Genomic DNA, 25,018 nt, shown 5'->3' with positions numbered 1-25,018 from the left:
GGAGCCTTTGCTAAGGGTCAACTCCCAATCCTGGTAAAGTCTCTGGCAATTTTCTTTGCAGCGAAAGTGGCTTTGGAACTAGAACCAAATTTGGCCTTAGAATTGCAGATACACATGAGAACTTCTATGTGTAGAACAAACAATTTCTTGCTGCCTATTGCTTGTGGGACATTTGCCAAGAAAAAGCAATTTGCTTTGCTGCAAGAGCCCAGCTAGCCATTACTGGAGAATGTTTTTCCAAGATTGCTTATCAGTGATTTTAATAGGGCTCAGAGATTTGTGTGGTTGCACAAAATGTTAGTTACTTTTTAAAAGCCTAAATTTCTCTCCATTTCCCTCTATAAGTCTGAACTCTTTTCTAATTGTAACACAATCAGTAAGATTAGCATTTCCCTAAATGAGTAAATAGTAATTGATAATTAAATACTTATGATAAAATGGATTTCACATTGCTGTTCCAAGTAGAAGGCTGTTTTATTCAAGGAGGCGCCTTAGTTTTATATAGGAGTTGAAGCACTTAGTTACTAATTTGGTTTTGCAATTGTGTACTCTGTTCATGAGAGGATTTTATGGAGGTTTTTCTTCAGTGCCTCTTCAGTGATTGATTGATTGATTGATCGATTCATTTATTTAATGGATGTCTGTTGGCAGCAATTATTCTTTTAACAAGACTTATTGGGCCATACTGAGCCACAGAAAGAGAAATGAGTAAGTCACTATTATTATCCTCATTGCGGTTGAAGTCCAGATGCAGGTGATTGACACATCAAAGGAAAAAATAGTACCAGTATCCAGGGTTATAAGTAAAATAATACAGCTATATATCGGGTTCAGTGTTAATACTTGAGTCAAACCCCATATAACCACTTTTTGTGTGAACCTCAAAGTTGGCTTTGTGTAGTAAGTATATGCATGTACATTTAGAGTTTGACAAAACAGAACATAGAGATCGGGGTGTCTTAACTTGGTTGGTAAATCCCGTGTTAACAGGCTATAATCTTCACTTGGATGCCAAAACCAGAGATGGTGCTCTAAATTGTGACAAATTCCTCTGAGTTTGTAGGCTGATTCTATAATTCTACTCAATGTTCCAAGTGACTTAGGCTGGAATTGTCTACTTCAGATCAATTTAATAAATTATTTATGATGGAATTTGGACAACTTGCTTTCTCAACCTGCAGCGACAGATGGTATATAGCATTTTGCTTGGAAGTAAATTAACATTGATAAGTAATATGTATGTTGTCAAAATATCAGTTCTGTGATATTAGATATTCCTCAGTGAACCCATTTCTGATGCAGAACTCATCACAAACCAAAGACATTTGCAGTGAAAAAACAGATGATGAGGCTACTAGAACAGAGTTTAATTTTTAGCTCTAGGGAGCCTTTGAGGGGATGGTTCAATATAAACCCAATTTGTGTTACAGACTTTTTGGAATCACCTCTATTTCTTATGGCAAATTAAACTGGGGATGTTCCCTTCTATGAAACCCAGGCCACCCAGCTGGTTTCAAGGTGGCTATAGCCTGCCAGAGTGGTGCACATATAAGGCTGACACTCTCCTATCTCCTCTTTTAGACTGGAAGTGTCAGGAAATGTAAATACTTTTAAAAAAATATTAGTCTATATTTACTAAGGACCCACTAGGTTAGGGGAAAGACTCTGCTTTTACTTTCACCTTTAGATATAGGAAATTAGTCATTAATTAGACTAAAAGGCAGTCATTACTTCTAAATTTGTCTGTGTTTTCTGGTCTCATTAGTGCTATTCTGGACTACATGATAATGAGCATAACATAATTAAAGAGTAAACACGAGGCAACTAGAAAACCAGAGTCAGGGTTTTGAGTGTCAGATGGTAACAATCAGAGAACGAGTAATTTCTGCTCAATGAGGGTGGTCTTTCTCCAGTTTGAACTCAACATGTTCTCTTTTCCCTTGTGGCTGGGGCTTTAGCAATATCTCTTCTTATAATACAGTGAGAGTATGTTAGAGAGACAGAAGTACTGAAGAAAGATATGCAGAGATGCTGATGAGAAATTGTTCAGATCAGAGTGAGAAAGCTGAAATGCTATGCAAAACCCAGTAATGCCAAGGAAGAATTGGCATCTGCCACTTATGGTGCAGGAACACTGGTTTAGAAATGTAAAAGGTGATGCCTCTATTTAAAGGATCTGTTTGATTAATTAGCAGTGACAGTAGAGGAACCGAAAATTATCCCCAGTGAAGATCTGACACTATGGCAAAAGCAATACCTACTCTGTAGAAAACTGGCGGGTGCAGGTGATATGGGATACCCATTAAAGAAGGAACCCCAGAAGAGGAACCTTCATTAGCTGCCAATTTCCAAAATTCTCCATTTAGGAGACAGTGAGTGAGAATACCAAAATTTACACAAAGTATTTCATAATCTGTGTAGACTGTTGGCTGGCATTTACAGATTCAAAATGTATTTTATTTTTTAAATCTATTTTATTTTTTATTTTAAAAAAGATTTTCTTTATTTTTAGAGAGAGGGGAAGGGGAGGAGAAAGAGAGGGAGAGAAACATCAATGTGTGGTTGCCCCTTGCATGTCCTCTAGTTGGGGAACTGGTGCACCACCCAGCATGTGCCCTGACTGGGAACTGAACTGGAGACCCTTTGGTTCACAGGCCTGCACTCAATTGACTGCATAATTTTATTTCATTTTTTAATGCCCCCTGAGAATATATTTATTGATTTTAGAGAAAGTGAGAGGGAAATACCGACATGAGAGAGACCTTGACTGGGTCAAACACACAATTTAGGTACGTGCCCTCACTGGGGATCAAACCTGCCATCTTTTGGTGTATGGGACAACACTCCAACCAGCTGAACCATGCAGCCAGGCTGTACTTGATTTTCATGAGCAAAAGGATGGCCATGTTAGACAATACTTACGATGATGTGCATTTTACTGAGACATGAATGTGCTCACATTGACAATGTGCTCAGAATGCACACCTGAAAACTATATAATTTTATTAGCCTATGTCACCCCAGTAAATTCAATGAAAAAAAGATTGTTCTCCATGAAGTTTCTCTGCCCAAACAGCTTTGGTTCTCTTTTCTTCCATATTGCTTTAAACATTACTGTAACTGGCCTAAAGTATTAGGCACTAGGAATTTTTGTTAAATTTACCCAGTTTATCCATGGGAATAGAAATAGAAAGATCATGCTAAAGAGTTAAAGAGAACACGAGAAAGTTGTCTTCGATGCGATTGCTTTTAGTTAGAAAAAAATTGTGTATTTTATTAGTTTTATATTCTTTGAGTCATTAAGAATTTGAAGGGCTTGCTTAGATTTCTTTTAGTTGAACTTTATTGCATTTATAAGGAGATTAGTTATAAAATGGAACTTATGAAATTGAAAAATTATGCAGATTGCAAGATATATTTGTCATGAATGGCAAGAGTCCACCATATTTCTTTTTTCATAAATTGTTGTCTTCTGAGTGGACACACTGAACAATCCTCTTCTTATGACACAGTGGCACTTCAACAAGACAGATACTATTTTGGGAGTTCATGATGTTATGGTGCTGATTCTGGGAAAAACTGTAAAATGAATAAGGGGTGTTATCTCGCTCCAACCCCATCCCACATCCTATTCCTTTCTCAGATATCCCAAACCACATTTGATTCCCTCATCGTTGTCTCATTCTGTCAGGCCAGTTGTTGCTGTGTCCTCATTATTCCTGTCTTCAGTCCATGTTTGCTTTTCAATTTTCATTTTAGGGCCAGCATTTAAAAAAAGTGAAAATGAGTCAATTTATTACAGTAATCTACATCTTTAAACTAATGATGTAAGGCTAATGGAGACTTCCAGAAATTGTATTCCCTTTCAGGTAATGAAGGGTATTTTCATATGAATATTCATAGATAATAGACCCTTTGATAATTTTGTTTAAACCAAAAAGTACCCATACCCATGACAGGTTGTGTTAAGCAAGGAAAATATTTTAAAGAAAGTAGGAGTTTTATAACTCTTTTCTATCAAACTATCATGTAAATAAATGACTGATGTCAATATCTTGTCTTAAGGATTTGCTTTTAATTAGCCTGTAATTGTATAGTACTAGAAAGCATAGGGAGATCATGCCAATTTACCTTTCTCAGCATGAAGTGTGTGTGGATATTGATGCTATGACTTGGAAAGTCAATATGCAACTGCCGACTTTCTTTCATCTGCAAGGAGCCTGATGGCAAAGGGAAGACATCTAGAATTCATTACTTCAAATCATTTGCTCCCTGAGTGGATTTTTTAGACCATATTGTAGATCTATCATGATTCACCATCACAGGAAAAAGGGAAATTTATTTTGACCTGTGAAGATGCAGTGGATATGACATATATTGCAGTGACCCCTTTAAGGGGCAATATTTCTAGATTAAAATTCCTTGAGTCACAATTTAAACTTTTTCAAAATCTTTTCCACTTATTCCTCACTGACCGTGTATTGAGTTCTCACATTTTGCATTTCTGTCATTTTAACAAGCAAATCTTGACATGACTCCCTGGCATCATATTACTAATTATCCTCTAGCTGCTGCCTATATTTGCCCCCTGGAAGGCACAGAAGCAAATTCCAAGAGACTCATAATTCCGAGTCTCTAGAATGTTTGATTTCCATCAGTAGCAAAAATGTGCTTCTTGTTCATAAACATTATGCCTCTCAAACTGATCATGGTATGGTGACATGTAAAATTATGATTGCCACTTATATTTTCTGCAGTTTGTTTCCATTTTTATTATTTAGATATTATTTGTTTGCTTATTTTGAGACTATTTAAAGGAGAAATGAAGAGATTTACTATTAAGCAGTAATTCTTTAAAATCACATAGCAGCACAATATTGATTTCATCAAAACATAAAGACTAAGCATGACAATCTTTAAAAATCACCACAGGCTCTCAACTGAAGTTGTAAAATAGACAGTTGGGTTTTATCAAGATCCTGGTAGAAATTAGAACTTGTGCTGTTTGGTATTTTTTGGGGCAGAATGAAAACCAAAATTTATTTTAGAATGTAGGTTGAGCAAATATAGTCAAAGTATGCAGAAGGGTGAGAACAATTAATACAAATGTAACATTTTATATGAATACAGTTAACATTTATTAAAACACAAGCATTTAAAAATATTTTCTTTAATTTTTTTGTTGTTGTTGCTAAGCTTGGAGAAAGGGGATATGACCTAACCTTGCTACCATTTCTGGTAAACTTTGCATGTTGGAGAATTTCTCAGACTAAAGGTATGGATATAATCACAGAAAATTTGTATGATCTACAAAACAAGAAGCATTCTGTTTTTTGATGGGTATGATGGCAATCTCCTTCTCTTTATAAGCATGAGAAGTTAAAAAAAATACTTGTAAAGGGTTTTTTGTAATAGGATACATGAGTCTTAGTTGAGAGAGATGACCTTTTCATAAGTGCATATTTGGTAACTGTCTATATGGTAGGGCTTTGCATATTTATTACCTCTCCTCACTGCTTTGAAGCTGTTATAGCATTTCTAAGAAAGTATGAAGAACTTATGTGGACTATACTTAAGAATCTGCATATCTAATCTGAATATTTATGAAGGCCTTATTATAAGAAAATATATTATTATGGGTTTTTCCCCTACTATTGAAAATTGGATTAAATCTACAAAGCTATTAAATGGTAAAGAAATATTTGCAGAACTTATTTGTGAGGAATTACACAGAAATGAGAAGTTAATCTTTTGGAAAATTTTTTTTAGCATTTCAATGTCAAGAGCCAGTTTATGAGAATAATATAAGTACATTTCTGCTTACAATGCACTGTTAAATGCACACTTGCATTGACTCCCAACTGTAGTGGGACACCGCTACTGTTACATCCTCACTTAGAGATGAAGTAACGGAGAATCAGATGCACATTCCTTAGGCTGCTGTTTCTGCCCCGCTGTGTTACACAGTTCTCTCACTACATCACATCTCTTCTCTTTGCTTTGTTGTTCATTTCCAAGACAACCATGGAGGGTCTGTACATGTTCAGGGTAGTTTGCAGACATCAACTTCTTAATTTTGAATAGTTTGGTTTATTTTATTCAGACTTATATTTTTAAATAAAATAAGTTGATTGTGATAAGATATAGCCTTTTCCAACTGTGTTTATAATAATGTCTGGCACATAGTAGGAAGTCAGATATTTGTTGCAAGAATGGGCATAGTATATAAGATGTAAGTAGAGCCTTGTAAAAGAAGAAATCCATGTTTGAATGTGCACAATCAAACCTAGGGCGTTGTTAGGAAGGCAGACACATGGCTTCCATCCTGGACCTGCTGTATCAGTCTGTCATTTTACAAGATCACTAGTGATGTATTTTGAGGCTCACTTTATACTGCAATCATTCTTAACCTTAAGTATACGTTAGAAAAATGAAATGGCGAGGGGCAGGACAGGGAGAACAAAGGGGGACAACTAAAATTGAACAACAAAATTTTTTTTAATCTACATAAAACAGAGGAGATGTGCCATCTGCAGAGGAAATTCATCTTGAATATACTACTGATGAAAACAAGGGATTCCCCATTTCTGATTGTTAATTTTCTAGGGTGTCATCCATAACTCATTAAGGTGACTGTGTCAAAAACATATGACTAAAATGTTAAAGTGAAGAAAGCCACAAGTTTTATAACAACTTTGGCATGAATAAACACTGCTTTGGATGGCAAAAAAAAGGGATAATTTGATAAAAAAAATAAAATAACCAGTTCTCACTTATAGATCATTTAAATGTAATATCTGGATTTGGAGACTAATTACAGATTTTAAAAAACCCCAGTGATGATTTTAGGGTGCAGCTAGGAGTGAGAATCACTGCTAGATTATTACATCCTCAGCTGACATCAGAACATCTCAGCTTACTGCTGTCAAGACGCTGGTTTTAGTATAAGATACTTAATTTCAGTGGAGCCCAGATATGTCATCTGTAATAATGTGGAGTCATTTAAAATCTCCGAAGCCTACAAAATTTCTAACCATCAGCAATTCAAGGAAAGTGGGTCACTATCTGTGGTCTTTCCCAGTCATGTGAAGGTTCTTCACCTATGTGGCTTCCTAGTGGTGTTTATACTAAATGATTGTCAATCATTCAAAAACTCTATCTAGACTGAGGAACTGCCTTGGTCCATGGTTTTTTATTGCACATTTATGCTATTTTTTTGGCCAGTGGGTTCAAATCCAACTATTTCATGACATAAATTTTGGCCCTTGGTAGACAGAGACCTAAAAAGGCCTTGTGTCAACACCAGCTGTGTTGTTGCTGCTAGAGATTTAGGTGCTTGGGCTTCTCCCCGACATTTTTTCTGGAGTAAAACTTCATACAGAGCAACAGAAGGTATGAGGAAGAGAAGTTTGAGGATGCACAGAAAGTTCATGAAGGACAACATGAAGAGAACTGCTTTTGTCTAGGAGGCAGTGTTGAGCTAATGAACTTTTTGCAATGAAACCATAATCTCAGACATGGAAATATCTGCTGAATGATGAATAAATGATTGATCAAAGAATGAATGAATTAATGTACAATAAGTACTTAAGATAAAGATGTATCTAGGTGGGCTGGTTAAAGAAGGAAAAGCTGGCTATTTGCTTAAATCCAAAATGAAAATAATGAATTGTATGTGTGAGGTAATAAAGGGGCATAGAAATGGCAGAGAGATGAGACAATTTGGCACCTAATTGAACTTAGGAGAGATATACATCACATTAGAGGAGTTCTCAAATTATTACATGTGTAAGGATTACCTGAAGAACTTGTAAACACACTAATTTTTGTCCCACCCTCCCGAAATTCTTATTTGGTGACTTGTGGCAAGACCCAACAATCTGCATTTTGAGCAAGTTCCCAGGTGGTACTGATGCTGCTGTGTCTGAGGATCACATCTTGAATAGCACTGCAGCAGAGTTTGGGATTTGGAGTTAGAATTTTTTTTTTTGTTTAATTTTTAGTTCTGCTACTCAGTGATTGTGACATCTCAAGCAAATATATTACCTCTCCTAGGACAATGCTCAAAATATTATCATATACCAGTTCCTTGGGATCTTATTAAAATGCAGATTCTGATTCAGGTGGTCTGGGATGGGGACTAAATTAAAGCTCCCAAGTGATGCCCATACTGCTGCTCCATGAACCAGACTCTGATTAGCAAGTTTCTAGTCTATTACTTGTTCACACTTCACATGCTTATTGTTACAATGAAATAAAATCATACAAGTAAAAAATTTGCAAATTGTGAGGCATAAGGTACATGTAAGGCGATAGTAGTAGATTGATAATGAGAAGAAATGGGAGAGGCAACTCTCAGTGTTGAGCTGATAAACTAAGAGAATTTTGGCACATTTATAAGCATATGAAAATCAGAAAAATGGTTTAAGATAAATGATGATTTAGGAAAAAATGTGGCAGGAAATTGAAAACAGAAATAAGATTCAAGAAAATTTAGCCCCGAGACACCGATTTAGGAGTAGTTGACATATGATCAAGGTAGTTTAGAACATGTGGATTACAAAAAGAAAAAAGTTTGGGTTTAGAATCTAGGAAAGAGATAACATTTGGAAGAATGAGGAAAAAGAGGTACTATCAAAAGATAAACTAAGTTTTCTAGCATTACCTTACTTGGATATTAGGGAAGCATCTCCTTGCATGTGGGGTTTATAAGCAGCTATTTCACGGATGGTGGGAGATACACATCCAGGATTTATTTATGTCTTGAGCCAAATTACAGGCACTGAAAAAGTAGAGCAATGAGGAAGATCATGGATTTTTCTGAAAGACAAAAGGAAAAAGAAATGGGGAATTCTACAGCTAGATAGCTAGGAAAAAAAGATGTTGATTCTTTGCCTTGTCAATCAGTAAAGATATTTAGACATCTATGGAGCTTAAGAGAAAATGAAGTTTAGTAGTTCATGAAAAGTAGCATTTTTACAGAGATAAGTGAACCATTGGGTAGAGTAACATGTAAGTTTGCCTATTAATAATTACATAATTTTATAAGATTCTAGTGTGTTTGACTAGTGGTATCATAACATGGCGATTATATGATATTTTTAAGGATGCTTTCAAATTATGGCTTTGGATAATAAGAAAGGTTAATAAAGTTTCTTTTATCTTTTTTTCTTTCATTTTCCCCCATAAATCACTGGCTTTTTAGCTTTGTGAGTACTTACACTTTCCCTCTTAAATTTTGAAGTACAATGTTAAAAGCTGGACATTTTAAAGTCTGATTTGCAATTACCCAAACCCCAAGTAAACAGAAGCCTCTTTCGAACACTGATTTACTCTCCGAGGGTCATTCATAAACATATTCATTACGGACACACTCTACAAGTATTCAATAACACATCAATCACTGAGCTGTTTACATTAAGGGACACAATTGAAATTGAGCAATATAATTCAATAAAATTACTGGTATTTTTATTTATTCATCTAAACCCTTGTTGCTCAGTCACTGTAAACAGATCCATTAAAAACAATTCATTGTTCTGTTGTTTCACGATTGATCTTTTCAAACACATGATTATTCTTAATTCAGACAAAATATTTCATTTCTTTAAGTACATAAAAAGGAATTAGAGCCAGCTGAATTCAATAAAGGATGCGGAAGGAAGACGCTCAGTAAAAGGAAATCAAACCTGTTTACAAGTCCGGGATCTAAACACTGTGAGGTTTGTGGTTTTGGAAACTATATTCACATGTTGAGGAACAAATGATGAGGGCTAGATAAATACGAGTGTAAAATGGATTCTTATTTCTCCTTGCACCCTAAATACCTCTTTTAAACAGGAGACCCCCTTAATTTCAAAGAAATTCCATTCAGGCAAAGCACCAATGAACAGTGGAGGGAGAGAGAACGACATTTTTTTTTTCTGAGAACATCAAGACACATGTATTATTTAGAAGAAAAGTTAAAATCTGAGTGTATTTATAAAAACAGTTAATATACAGAGATACAACACATTATCATCTCCTGCAAGCAGTAAATCTTGGTTTTCTAAATCTGCTTTTTGTTTCCATTTCTTCCACTATGAATATATGATACTGAAAATATGTTAAATGAGGCCCTGGGGCAAATTAGAAACAGAGATTGGTCAAATGTTAGGAAAACATTTTTTCTTATTTTAGTTTAAAATTTGGTTTATTTAGAAGGTAAAAGAAGTTAATAGAAGTGCATTCTGGAATCATAAGGATGACCATCTGCTAATGAATTACTATCCCGGAGTTTCAATGCCTCTTAGGCATTTCATTTACATTTTAAACTTGATCATTTCTTTCAGGGCATGAGAACAGTTAGTTTGCAACCACTGTATACCATCTATGCAGCACACTGTATACTGTATATTGAGTCATTTTGAATGAGTGTAACTTCACGTGAAGGTTACCGAAAAGATGCCAGACTGCAGGAGGTTTCCAATTTGTGGGCTTTGGAATTATGGTGACTGGAGAAAACACAAGGAAGAAAGAGCTGGCATTTTAATTTCATGTGGCTGAACTCTTTAGTTGTATTCAGAAACTTCTTCTTTTTTTTTTTCCAAGCTGGGCCCATTTCCAAGTAGGAAGCTGTGGAATTATTGCTCTTACTCCCACGTTTAGTGCGATCTCCTATAATGCTAAGGTTAGGTCAGCCTTTTCCCTGTGTCCTCCATTAAACCTACAAATAGATCAGACTTCATGATAAGGAACAAGCCAAAAAGGACAAAAGATTATAAGTGAAACATTGAACCAGCTTGACTTGAATTAGAATTGAATCAACTGCGTAATCTAATGTTCACAGAGTGCTTTGGCCTCAGATCCTGGTTGGTTTCACCCCACAGCATAGAAGTTATTCTTTCTATTTTTCTTCTTTTTTTCCCCCTCACTGCCCTGCTGTGTTCTGATACAGTTAAAAGGATAGCTCTTTGTGTTTTATGCAATGGAAAAATTACTGTTGAAGTCTTAGCCTTGAAAGGCACTGACTGTACCTAAAAACAGAAAAAAAAAATTCCTTTGCCCCGCCTCCCATTGGTTGTTTGGAAACAGCTGTGAGAGGCCAAGTTTGTACTTTCCTCTTATCAGTCCATTTGGTGAGATCAGAATGTGCTTGAATAACTCTGAAGGCTAAAATATGTTGACTGAAGTCTCTGCTGCTACCATTCCAGAAGGCCAGCTAATACCATCGCTGACTGTCAACAGCAGCCAGGCTCCGTATTCCTCATGCTTGTGACACATAGTGGAAATATTCCTGGCTCCTATACATCGTAATCCCGGCCTGGTGTGAGTCACGCTGAGGAGAAAGGCAGCAGCGCCGTCTAACCATGGGCCCGGGGGACCCGGTGCACCAACACATGGAGTAGCCCCTCTGATGCAGAGCACACTCTCACATTTGACTTGTCCTGACATGGGGACAAGTTTTATTTTGATCTTTTTCTCAGTCATAGGTGTTATATTTAGGACATCTATATGATCCGTCTGAGAAAACTGGGCATTCTGATTTTCATATTCAGTCTCAATCATTTTAGTATTCCAAAGATGCTGTTCCACTGGTCTTGATTGCTACTAGAGCTGTGGATATTCTTTCCAGTTTTTATTTACAGGGAAACCTAGTTTTTTGCATAACACAAACAGAATAGTGTTTGATTTTAATAATTATTTTATTAGTCTTCTTACAGAAATGAATCATGCCATATTATTAATTTGTGGTGTGCTTATATTTATCTTCGAGTAATGCAGACATACTGTTTTGTCAGTTATTTATGTAACTACATGTTTACATTACGCCTATTGTTGGAATATTTTGTTGAAATACTCAAGGACTTTGACAAGTGTGCTGTGTTAGCAGGAAATAATGTCTAAAGGAGAAACAATATTCTTTTTCATTGGACTATTTCAGTAAAGCAACTATAGTAATTACTGTATAACTTACTGAACAGCCCTTAGGAAGAAAGAGGAAGAAGTAGATTGCCGATCACCCAAGTCATAGGTTCTGAATATGTACCCCATGTGAATTTCTGTTTAAGATATCACGAGAGTGTAAAAGGAAATGTGACTTGTCCAAAAGGTAAAAAGGATGAATTTAGGATAAACACAAATCTAAAAGAATTGATTACATAAAAGACCCCCAATAATTAAGAATTTCACTATTCACTTGCTACCTAAGAATAATAAATTCCCATTAGAAGCATGCCATCCTTATTACATGACTTACTGTAAAGTGTACTAAAATAATCACAATAATAATACACAAAATATCAAAAAGCAAAACCAAAAAAAAATTAGACCTTCTCCATGCCTCTCCTCTCTCCTCTAAATTCAGAGCTTTCCTCCACCTCAAAGGGGTGCCGCTTGGCCCCTTGGGGAGAGTAGTGCTCAATTTGGGGAAGTAGGAAAAAAAATTTTTTCGAGAAGAAAGATGCAGCTCAATTCAGATTACATATACTATTTTTCATATTCTGAAATATCTTTCCATTGTTTTTCAAAGGCTGAGTTTTAACTTTGGGAAATTTTTCCCATGTACGAGGCATGCTTTCATGAAGGCTCATTAAAATATTTCAATATCTATTTTTCTCTAACCATAGCAGTCATTCAAAAACCTTAGGGTAGAATTAAAATTTGTGTGTGTTTGTGTATCTATTTTTGGAAGAAAAAGCTAAAAATAACAGTGAAGTTTTAAAACTGTTATGAAGTTAAAACAAGGCACTCATGTTTAAACTCCCTTAATATATAAATAATAATTTTTAACTCTAGATCATGCCTAAAAATAGATTTTAGGCATTAGTTTTTTTCCTATTCAGAAAAGAAAGTTAAATTTTTAAAAATGTAATTATTTGATATATGTAGTGAAGACTGCATTCACAAATATATGCAACTCTGTGCTCTTAAGTCAGTGAGTGGACATCTGGTGGCCATTTTGTTTTTTGTAAAACCAGGAGGCTGGCTAGGTATCTCTTAGATTTCTTCAGGTTCCATATAATTCCGTGACTCATTTTATGAAATTTATCACATCTTAATTTTTCAACTTAAAGCTACATATTTTTATATGGGTTCTTTTGAAGATGATTTTATATCTTGAATCTTGTTTTGCTTTCTTAGTATTCAGGGAGGAAATAAAGACACAGGAGAATGAGCAAGAGGGACGAATAAGATACAGTTCCTGAAGCCCAGAGTGTTAAAGGGTATTTTAGACAATACAACTTTTGAGGGAGATTTGAGGAACAGAAATATTACTAAAAAATTTAGTGTTTATTTTGTGCCATGCATTTTACGTATGCTAATTATTCAATTCTTATACCAACTCCAAAGTAGGTATTAGCATCTAATTTAATTGGTAAACTGTGGCTCAGTGGAGCCCAAATTCCATAGTGTTAGGAAGTAATACAGCTGTGGGTTTGGATTTGAGCAACTCCCAGACACTGACATCGTCTTAGCAGACCACAGTGGGCTCTTTGTTTATGAGGGTGGAATAGCAGAAGAGAAATGCGTGTCGGAGAATTGAGTAGCGCCTACGATAAAGAGCTTGTGTCAGGCTCCCACGTCCTTTCAGAAGTGATATATTTTATTAACTTTTGAATTTTTACTAAATCAATGTCTTACCCAGAACAAGTTCAAGTAAAATACATAAGAGCATATATGATGCTAGAAAGGCTTGTCTTAGTTGATTCTATACTGGTAACTGACATAATAATGCTAACCATACTACTAAAATATTGATTCAATGAATAAGGATTCCAGTGTTGAGCTAAGGCCATCATTGTCTTTTTCTCATATCTTCATAACTTAGAAATACTTGCACAAAAATGATATGCACATAAAAGTACCCTCAACAAGACCTTGCCTAAGCAGTTATTGTTATCATCTACAAAACTTGTATTGTACTTCAAATCCATTAATGAATATTGAGAGCTTTGTATTCAGATCTTTGAAATGAAGGATAGTTTATGCTTACTCTTATAATAACTGAGAAGCTATCAAATATTTATTTTTGGATTGAGGTGATGAAAAAAGGTGAGAAGAAGGAAGAATGAGTCTATTTTTAAAAGAAGAAAAATGCAATTAAGTCTTTTTGGGATATAAGAATTTTCAGAATTATTATAAATAGAAGGGCCTATCTCAGCTTGATTACTTCCAAACAGCTTCCTGCAACCTCCCACCAAGTAGATGAGCAATTAGTATAATCACAGCAATAAGTCAAAGACACTTGCTGTTCAAACTTGTGTTGCGGCTCTTCCTTTTGGCATTGCTCCTGTGCTTTTCCAATTACACACACACAGACATGCATGCACATATTTAATCAAATTTTATTGGTGAAAGGCAAAATGCCTAAGAACTTTTTTTTTTTTTTTTTGAAAATCAAGGTTAAATAAAGGGCAGTGAACAAGTAAAGCTGTGCTGAAAAGAACAGTGGCCAAAGCAGGGGTATTCTTATCCCCCAAACAGTCGTGCAGATGGAAGTCTGGCCAACAAAGCCATAAAGCATCGAGTCTTACTGTGAGTCAATCTGTCAGTGCAAGCACAAGGTGACTCAGGAAAAGATTGCATTTTGTTTTCTGACAAATACTCTGAGGTTCTGTTACATTTATGTGTGTTGGATATTGTTGGCATGGCGGGGTAAAAATATGTTGCAAATGGGAAGAGTGAACTTTTAACAATTGATTTCTCTGCTAAAAAATAAAGAGTAAGAGTAATGAAGTGAATTGATTTTTTAAAAATAAATTTTCAATAGGTGGATATGAGAAGTAGCTATTCTGTGTCTGCTCCTCAGTTTTAGAGACTACTAAGGTATGCAATAATTGTATCTTCTACTACTGAATTGATTTAGTACAGGAGGAATTATTTCTAAGAAGAAGCAGTGCAATAAAATCTGCCAATCACATGATCTTTTTGCTTTGTTTTTAGAATGTTCAATTTGAAGTGTTACTTTAGATTTCATCTACTATTCAATTAATTGTTACATCTAGTACCCAAACTATTGGTTTGTTGGGATAACCGCTGTGTCAGCCACCCAGATAGACTTGATTATTCAGTAGTTTCATTGAAGTTCTTTGAGTGTTCTCAGGAGACAATATTTTATACCTCTGGAAGACTCTGCTTACTGAACATAAAATTTTAAGAGAGATTATTAGTAATAGTTATAACAATTAAGGCATAAAATCAAAAGTGAAAAAAAGAGAGAGAACAGGAGAATAGTTTGTAATAGTGTAAATTTTCCTGAAACTAGATACATGGATACATGGAAAGATGAGAACAGTCGGAAGAAAGAAGAAACTTTAGAGGCAGAAATTCAAGGTCAGAGGTCATTACCATATAGGAATCTGAATCAGCTCACTAAGATAATTGCCAACCTTGACATTTTCTTTAAAGGTGACAAAAGGAAAAGAATGGTACAAATGCATAAATATACAGTTCACTGCAGATGCCACTCCATGATCTGATGGGAAGAAATAGCTGAACCAATATAAATGCATTCGTTTGAAATATAAAGACAAATGTTTGATTATCTTGCAAAATTTGGCTTAAATTTGAAGAATAACTGAATTTCAAGTAGTGTGGGCGTTAGGGGCTGGGCCACATCTTCCATATTCCTATGTTGAGTTTCTAACCCCCAGTGCCTCAGAACTCAGCTGTATGTGGAGATAAGGTCTACAAAGAACTAATGAAGGGAAAATGAGGTCAGTAGGGTGTCCTTACTAAGACGGGTGCCCTCAGAAGAAGAGGACATTTGGACACACTTATGAAGAGAGAGGAACCCATGTGAGGGAAGGGGCCAGGTGGCCGAAGAGAAGAGCCTCACAGGAAGGCAAGCCTATCAAAACCTTGATCTTGGTCTCTACCCTCCAGAACCATGAGAGAATGAGTTTCTGTTGTTTAAGTCACTCAGTTTGTAGTACTTTGCTATGACAGTCCTAGAAAACTAATGCATTGGATCTGCATTTTATTCAAAGGATATTAAAAGGAAAAAAAACACTCTGCAGAACCTGAAAAACTGACGATTCCTTTGAAGGACATAAATAAAGAATCTTTTAAATTTCACCTGTCTCATGTGCCTTGGTGGTCAAGAAGATTTAAAATGGTTCACATACCTTGCCCCTTCCAAACTGTCTTAAAGATGAATAATAATTACCTAGAATGCTGGGTTGAGAAAAAAAAAAAAACAAGAAGGTCTGTGGATGAGGATAGGTGTGGGAGGAGAGGGAGAACTCTGCAGTGAGGAGTGTTTTGGGATTGATCAATGCTGTCTACCTGGTGAGCAACCAGTGGCCAGACATTTGTGTACATTGACCTTAAATTAAATTGTAATTTTTTTAAATTCAAAATTGTCTTTTGTGTATGAATCAAATTGTTCATGGGTCATTTCTCTGATCACCTTGGTTGGACTCATAGTCATTTCACTTAATTACTTTGTTCTTTATTTGACCAAATAAAGAATTGTATATATACCTGAAAATTATGGGGCTAATTAAAAATATAGTATTGAATTGTATTTATGTTTTGGGGGGGATGAGATAGAATCAGGGAGACATCTGTAGTTACTTCTTCTTAGTAGATGGGTTCCTTTGACAAAATGATAAAGCTAGATAAGGTTATTATTTAGCATGGCGGGTTAAAGATTGGATGTCCATTTACAAAATTTACACCTCACAGAGTCATTTGGTATTTAATGGGCAGCAAAATATGGTGGCTATTGGTGTAATCACCTTCTTTGGTGCCTGAGGGAGGGAAAATAATAATATATTTCCTTACATTACCTGCATTCTCAGAGGATACTTCCCCCATGATTTTAGAAAATATAATTCAAAGACATGTCATTCTTTCCTTGCATTTTAATGCTGCTAAAATCAAGCCCCAAGAAACTTCAGGTCTCTTACTGAGGAAAAGCTCTGAATTTGGAACGAGATTTCCCATTCAGGTCTGACAGAGAGCTGGTCCTTCTCTCTTTTGACGGGGAACCTGGAGAATCAGAAGCAGTTTTTCTTCTGGGTGCATGCTGTCAGCTTTGATGCTGACCACCAGTGGATACTCATCAACTGTTAGGGCAATTTTCTGAGGGGAGAAGGAAAACTATGCCATTGGATTTCGTGTCAAGACATCATTTTTATGTGTTTGTTCTTTTTGATGCATGATCATGTTCCTATCTGTGTAAAACCCTCTTTCTTGGCCAATTTTTGGCTAATCAACATTTTCAGTACCACTCTTCAAATCTCTACACTATGAAGCAGTATTTTTAACATCTATAGTAGAATACCTATTATTCTGTTCCATATTTTGAAAAAGACCGAAATATGACAGAAAAAGCAGTTTTGAACTACATCAAGAAATGTTATAAAATATCAAGTAGACTATTTCCATGTTTTCCTTTCTGTATATTATTTTTATGTTTTTCTAAATTCTGTTTTGTTTTTGAAAACTGAACTAAATATGGTTCATAGTTTTTAAGCATGTATTTTTTCCGTAAGGTTATTAGTCATAAAATAATCCATTACATTAACTTATCAATTTGTCTTTTCTTCTGTGGGCGAGCAGTTTGCCATTCTTCACTGAGATAGTTATTCTTGCCCTCATTTTGCAGATGCAATCTAAGGCAGAAAATGGTAAAGTAATTTACTCACAGTTTCCCAGAAATCTGTACTACGTCATCTTCAAATTACAGATCATAGTGCATGCTGGGGCAGATGCAGGGTTTCCTTTGATTAATAAGGCTGAGCCAGGCTTGATGACCTCCTGAGGAGACTTTCGACTTGATAATACTAGGATCTTCATTCTGATGAATGGTCCTAATGGCAGCTAGACCCAATCTATTTCCCCACACTGTAGTTCAAAATTTGAGACAAGGCACTCACTCATACAAAATATTTCTCCTCCCTACTGATTTGTAGGGAAGTAACTCCATTTCGGCCAAGCATTATTATATCCTAATTTACTTGTGAGTGTGGTTTGGTGGAAAGGACAGTCTCATTCACATGGTTGTTTGGGGACTCTACAAAGAATTTGAACTGGGGACAGACCACAATGGGAAGTTTGGTTCTAGCTAAATAAATGACATGTTTGTACTGGATGTTGTAGTGTAGGTTCTGATTTTTACCAAGACTGATTAAGTAAGGTGCACATTTCTCAGTAGATCTCTGTGACTACAGGGTAAATTTTAATTTTTTATGTTAAGATTAATTTTGTGTGGCCTTCTTTATTAAGCTAACTTTTATTTTATATATAATATCTTGATTCTTAATGCCGAGGAAGAACAATAATCTCATCTGATTGTGACTATATAAGGGAAGCAAATACTTTTCTTCTATCATTGTCCTTGCACTCTAAAATGGCAGGTTTAAAATAAAGACAGACACTTCCCTGAGTGGAGTATAACAGTTTGTGTGTGTCAACTTCTCCTGAGGATTGAGGTTGTTTTTTCTATGGGGGTATGTGTGTCACCTTAGAAACCTCGCTGAGGATTTCGTGTGAATGTGGGAGGCTGGCTGAGGTGCTGGGCTTGGAAGTGGCCCAACTTTCTGTTCCTTTTACTCTCGCCTTAGTTCCCCTTGTTCATCTGACTGCAGCTTGGAATCTAGAGTTTCATCTTCAGCCTCTGAATCCTAAAGGATCCAGAAAATGATATGAATTTACATATAAGTAATTTGAAATTTGGTAAAGAACATGAAAGGAGGAAATGTTTGCAACAAAACAAGAGAACAAAAAGAGAACCCCCTTATTGTTGTTTAAAGAACTAAGGTTATGAAGTTAGACTGCCATGTAATACGGGCTATGCAAATCCATGTATAAAGGAAAACATCTGTCTAAAGATTATGAATGACTCATTGATAGACAATGTCCTTTTTGCTCTATCCCATGTTTTCCCCCTAGACACCATCCTGTAGGTAGAGATGTGTATATTACATTAGTTTGGGGTGAGCTGAGGCATGCTTCTCTTAATGGGAGCTGGAGAAGCAACAAGCTATTGTCAGATGCAGATGACATTTTCCTCACAATGAGTTGCTTCAGGACCCACTATTCAGCTGGGGTATCCTGCCCAGGTCAAGACCATCATTCCGTAAGCCTGAGCAGAGCGGCACTTAAAGGAAGAGCAAACCTCAGTTAGATATGGAACCCTCAGACTGCTTCGTATTTTCCAGTTATGTACAGTTTGTGTTCTGATGCCTCCGGTGCTGGTCAGTCCTTGGGAGCATATTGCCTCTTGGGTTGGTGGCCAAGGTGCTCTAACAGAAGATCCCTAGTATAATTGTTCCACAACCAAGGGGAAAAAGTAGGGGATACCATCTAAGAAAATGTTTAGAAGAACAAAACTGGCTTAACATGTCATAAGTAATCTTCTGATGCTTTTGGTTTCTGGTAAATGAAGTAACATATGACCAAAACAAGTAGTAAATAAGTAAGTAAGTAAATAAATAAAGTAAAAAAATCTGTAATGATGGCTTATGCTCAACAACTTTACATTGTTTTGCTCTTAAATTTTCCCAAATTTTAATAGTTTGTTTTTATCTTATTGTGTATTTTAATATTTAAAAATCTTTGTTTTAAAATTCAAAGCCCCGGTTCTTCTGAGGTGATATAAATCCTTAACAGAAGGCTTTTATCTTGTATTTAAATTAAGGCATCATCATAGTTTCGCTAACTTAGGCAGTGAATCTGTCTACTTATTTTGAAGTGATTTGGTAAAAAAAATATAGATTTTGCACATCTTGATGCAAAGCTACTTATGTAATATACTTGTTAGAATCTTTAAAGATTTGTCTGAAAAACAAAATCTTGTGAAAATGTGAAGCTACCATCTTAATAACATTCATTGTGTGTATTTCTTAATAAGTGAATAGCTTTTTTTCTTGGCATACAAATGAGAAAATCAAGTACAATTTGAGTTACCTTGTACTAAATGGGTTAGGTTTAGGACATACAGAATGTCTAGTGTTTTATTTGAATATAGTAATTAATTAGTATCTAATGTGTTCTTCGGGTTTAGTGAACTTAGTTTTTATATTCTGCAACAAACCTGCATTTTTGCATTGCCTTTAGAAAACAAGTAAATGCTTCAGAGAAATGACCAATACCCTAGAAGCAGATGGGAATAATATCTTCTCAGTTATTATGAGAAGCCCCAAATTTTATTAAAATTTATGTGAACAACCAGATTTATGACAAAGAATAAAAAAACACTAGAAGTATTGGTAAAATATTTTTAATTATTTAATTTCAAACATATAGAAATTATATTTAAGTCTAGCAACAATATGCAGCATACATTTTTAAAGTTAGGTAAATCTTTAATTATATTTCAGGTTGATATAATATTATGGAAAACTCAGATATTTTACTTTTTCCCTTTTTATAGATTCATGACCCTGTATATTTTGGTCAGTTAACATTGAAGAGGGATCTAGAGAAAGATCTCTCCTAACCCAAAGTAGATGATGACCAAATATTCTCATAAATTTGACAGATATTCCAGGAGAAGAATAAAGAGACCAAACACTGATGAAATCAGTTTACTGTCCTGGAGGACAGGGGCTAGTACAGAAATGGGGAATGGATGTTGAAGTTACATTGTCTGCAATTGTAAAAGGAAGGAAAGAAGGTACCTACCTGTTTTGGCTGGTGAGGCTCAGTGGATTAAGTGCTGGCTTGTGAACCAAAGGGTCACTGGTTCAATTCCCAGTCAGGGCACATGCCTGGGTTACAAACCAGGTCCCCAGTAGAGGGTGCATAAGAGGCAACCACACATTGATGTTTCTCTCCCTCTCTTTCTCCTTCTCTTCCCCTCTGTCAAAAAATAAATAAATAAAACCTTTAAAAATTACATTAAATAAAAAGAAGGTACCTAAAACTTGGAAATTTGCTTTTTAGATGTTATGAACACATTGTTTCTCTAATGCAGTCTTGGGGCATGTCCAGTAACATTGGTTCACCCTTACCCACAGCAGGTATGTGGATAATATCAGACTACATAGGAGTATACAGAGGTGGGCAAATGGAGGATTACAGTGGTGAGTACATGGAACTCAAGTTTATCCTTGTATTATTATTTATTTTTGGATTACATATTTTTCATTACGAATGACTATAAACCAATGTTTGTCCACCCTGTATAGTATGCTTTTTCCATACCCTGTATGGTATACTTACATAACTTTTCGCTTATAGGAGACACTGTAGGGCTTCTCTCCAAAAGTCAGCATTACGTCTCTTGTGCGTTGGAGCCCTTAAGTCAGATAAGGGTTACTTGAACATGAGTACTGCGCTAGCACTATAGTCAGTCTGGTAAGCAAGAGGGCTACCAAGTGACTGGTGGTAGCATATACAGCATGGGTGCTCTGCACAGAGGGATGATTCATGCCCTGGGTGAGATGGAGCTGTATGGAGGTAGAGAGTGTGAGATTTCATTGGGCTTCTCAGAACAGATACAAATTTAAAACTTATAAGTTGTTTATTTCTGGAATTTTCCATTTAATATATTTGAACCATGATTGAGCATCGTTAATTGAAACTGCTGAAAGGGAAACCATGGAAAGTAAAACTGTACCTTTTTTTCTGATATTTGTGGGTATGCATGTATAAGTGGAGAAATTAACTTCTTGGAGTTAGAATAGCTTTGCATACTGATATATTTTAAGATTTTATTTATTTATCTTTAGAGGGGAAGGGAAGGAGAGAAATATCAATGTATGGTTGCCTCTCGTGAGTCCCCCGCTGGGAGCTGGCCTGCAACCCAGGCATGTGCCCTGACTGAGAATTGAACTGTGATACTCTGGTTCATAGGCCCATGCTCAATCCACTGAGCTATGCCAGCCAGGGCTGCATACTGATATATTAACTTTTGGGTTTATTCTTCTTCTTCATTTCTTTGTCTATGACTTTTCTTTCTACTTTGGTCCCAGGAGAATTAGAAATTAGCAGAAGAGTGAAAAGCAAGCATCAATCATTATTCTGTTGGTTAATTGGTTGCTTTCCTCTTTTGTTTTCAAACTTCCAAATAGGCTCTTGAAGTGCTTATTAAAAATCATTGGGAGTGGAGAGGAGCAAAGTCATCATTGACATGCTGTGGAGCAGCAATTATTGTTAGAAGGAAAGCAGTGCCTGTGCCGCACCATCTACTGCCTTATTTTTTTTTAGCATTCAATATTAGTTTGTATTAGTTTCAGTTGTACAGCATAATGGTTAGCCAATGGCACACTTTACAAAGTAGTCCCGCTGGTATTTTCAGTACCCAGCAGGCACCATAAGTAGTTATTACAATATGGATGATTATATTTTCTGTGCTGTATTTTTCATCCCCATGGCTATTTTATAACTTATAACCTGTACTTCTCAATCCTTTCACCTGTTTCCCAGTCTCCCAAGCCCCCTCCCCTCTGGTGACCATCCGTGTTAAGGGAGCACCTGTCACAGTGCCCCACAGCAGTGCTGTGGGTCCATGCTGGCTCCTCTTATCATAGCAGGGAGGAGTTGCCAACAGGAGCTCTTTGGCCATTGTTTGTGGGTCATCTGACAACATAAATGGCTGCTTGTTTCCCCAGATTTTGTGAGCCCTGTTCGTACTTTCTCCTTTCTATTGTGTAGACCAGCTACCCAAATTTCCCGGATACGGGAGCAGAGTCCTTGACAGCCAAAGTGAGCACTTCTCCTTTAAGGCTTTGGAAAGTTGTGACCTCTTAGCCACTGTACAGTTATACATTGGGGATTTATTCAGTGCCTTCTGGAAAGAAAATATAGAAATGGCAAGATTTTATGTTTATATAGTACCTTACAATTCTCAAAGTCCTTTAATACATTCCTCAGTGTTCCAGTTGTGGCAAAGGGGGCGGCCAAGGTCGTAGCCTGAATTTTTGAGGCCTGGGGCACATAGAGTTTGGAGAGCTTTTTAAAACAAAAATAACAAAAGTTTATACTTTCAAAATAAATTAACAAAATGACTGCTTCTTTTGAAGAAGAGGTTGTAAGAAATGACAAACTTTAAAAGGCTGAAAATATAGCAAAATTATAAAAGTCATAGAAATAGCTTAGTATTTTTAAGAATCAGCTATTCCAAACACTTCCATGTCTTTTGTAGTTTAGTTGCATATTTTTGATTATTTATATATACGGCAATAGTCTATAGTATTTCCTATAGAGACATTAGGAAGATAATTCATTCTTTCCTCTAGTGTTGCTCATTCTTTCTTTAAAAATTAAACATTTAAAAGTTTAAAAAGAATTAAACCAAATAATGAGAAAACAAATACCTGATTTAAGGGACGGACAAACACATCTTAACCAATACCTTGCCAAATAAGATATATACATGGCAAATAAGCATATGAAAAGATGTTCCATATTCCATGTCATTAGAAAGATGCTAATTAAACTAATAATAAAATATCCCCTTGTACCTTTTAATAGAATGTCAGAAATCCAGAACACTGACACCACCACATTCTGGTGCAGGTGTAGAGCAACAGAATTCTCTCATTCACTGCTGGTGGAAAAGAAAAAACGGCACAGCCACGTTGGTAAACAGTTTTGTAGTTTCTTGAAATACCAAACATATTCTTACTATGTGATCTAGCAATCAGACTTTTTGGTATTACTCAAAGGATTTGGAAATTTACATCCACACAAAAACTTGCATATGCAAAGTTCAAGCAGTTTTATTCACAATCGTTCAAACTTGGAAGCAACCATGATTTCCTTCAGGAGGTGAGAAGATAAATAAATAAAAAGTAGTACATAGACAGTGGAATATCATTCAGATAAAAAGAAATCAGATACCACACTACAAAAACACACGGGAGAAACGTAAATGTATATTACTAAGGGAATGAAGCCAGTCAGGCTATATACTGTAGGATTCCAATGATATAACATTCTAATAAAGACAGCTAGGGCAACAGTAAAATGATAACTGGTTGCTAGGGGTTGGAGCTGTGGGGGTAAAGGATGAATNTATGCAAAGTTCAAGCAGTTTTATTCACAATCGTTCAAACTTGGAAGCAACCATGATTTCCTTCAGGAGGTGAGAAGATAAATAAATAAAAAGTAGTACATAGACAGTGGAATATCATTCAGATAAAAAGAAATCAGATACCACACTACAAAAACACATGGGAGAAACGTAAATGTATATTACTAAGGGAATGAAGCCAGTCAGGCTATATACTGTAGGATTCCAATGATATAACATTCTAATAAAGACAGCTAGGGCGATAGTAAAATGATAACTGGTTGCTAGGGGTTGGAGCTGTGGGGGTAAAGGATGAATAGGCCAAACACGGAGGGTGTTTAGGGCAGTGAAGTTTCTCTGTCTTAGTCTCTAATGGTGGGTATGTGGCATTACACATTTGCTCACACCCATAGGATGTACAACACCAAGAATAAAACTTAAATTATAGACTCTGGGTGATAATAATGTGTCAATGAAGATTAATTAATTGTAATAAATACAATGTTCTGGCGAGTGAGGTGATAATGGGAGAAGCTATGCACATGTGGGAAAGGGGTAGATGAAAATCTTTGTATCTTCCTCCCAGTCTTTCTGTAAACCTAAAATGACGGATAAATCACAGTCTTAACAAATTATTCTAGTTTTGATTATTTTAAATTAAATTAAAGCTAAATTTAAATTCATGATAGTTTACAAAAGCTTATTTTAGCTTCACAACTGTCAATAATGTCATAGAAATTTTAAAAATTGTGGTCACAGAAATTATTACCACTAAAATAAAACTTTGCATGAAGCATTTTGAAAAATTATGAGCCTTTGCAAATATACTTGTTTTCTTTATTTCTGATGCAGGTTTGTGCCCTACAAAGCACAGAATTACAAGTAAATTGCCTTATGAGCAATTCTCATTAAAAAAGAAAAAATACATGGCACATTTATAATGTATATGCTACATTTTCAGGAACTTCTATTTCGATCTGACATTAATAAGAACCTACTATTCTATTGAGGTTTTTATAGAACAATGCTTAGAAGATTTCTTCCTCCCATTTATTCTGGCTTGGTCGA

The sequence above is a fragment of the Sturnira hondurensis genome, unplaced genomic scaffold, assembly GCF_014824575.4.
Source record: "Sturnira hondurensis isolate 20B ecotype Veracruz unplaced genomic scaffold, ASM1482457v3 Scaffold0004474, whole genome shotgun sequence".
NCBI classification, from domain to species: domain Eukaryota; kingdom Metazoa; phylum Chordata; class Mammalia; order Chiroptera; family Phyllostomidae; genus Sturnira; species Sturnira hondurensis.
The sequence above is the reverse complement of the archived record's forward strand: the minus strand, read 5'-3'. Positions refer to the sequence as shown.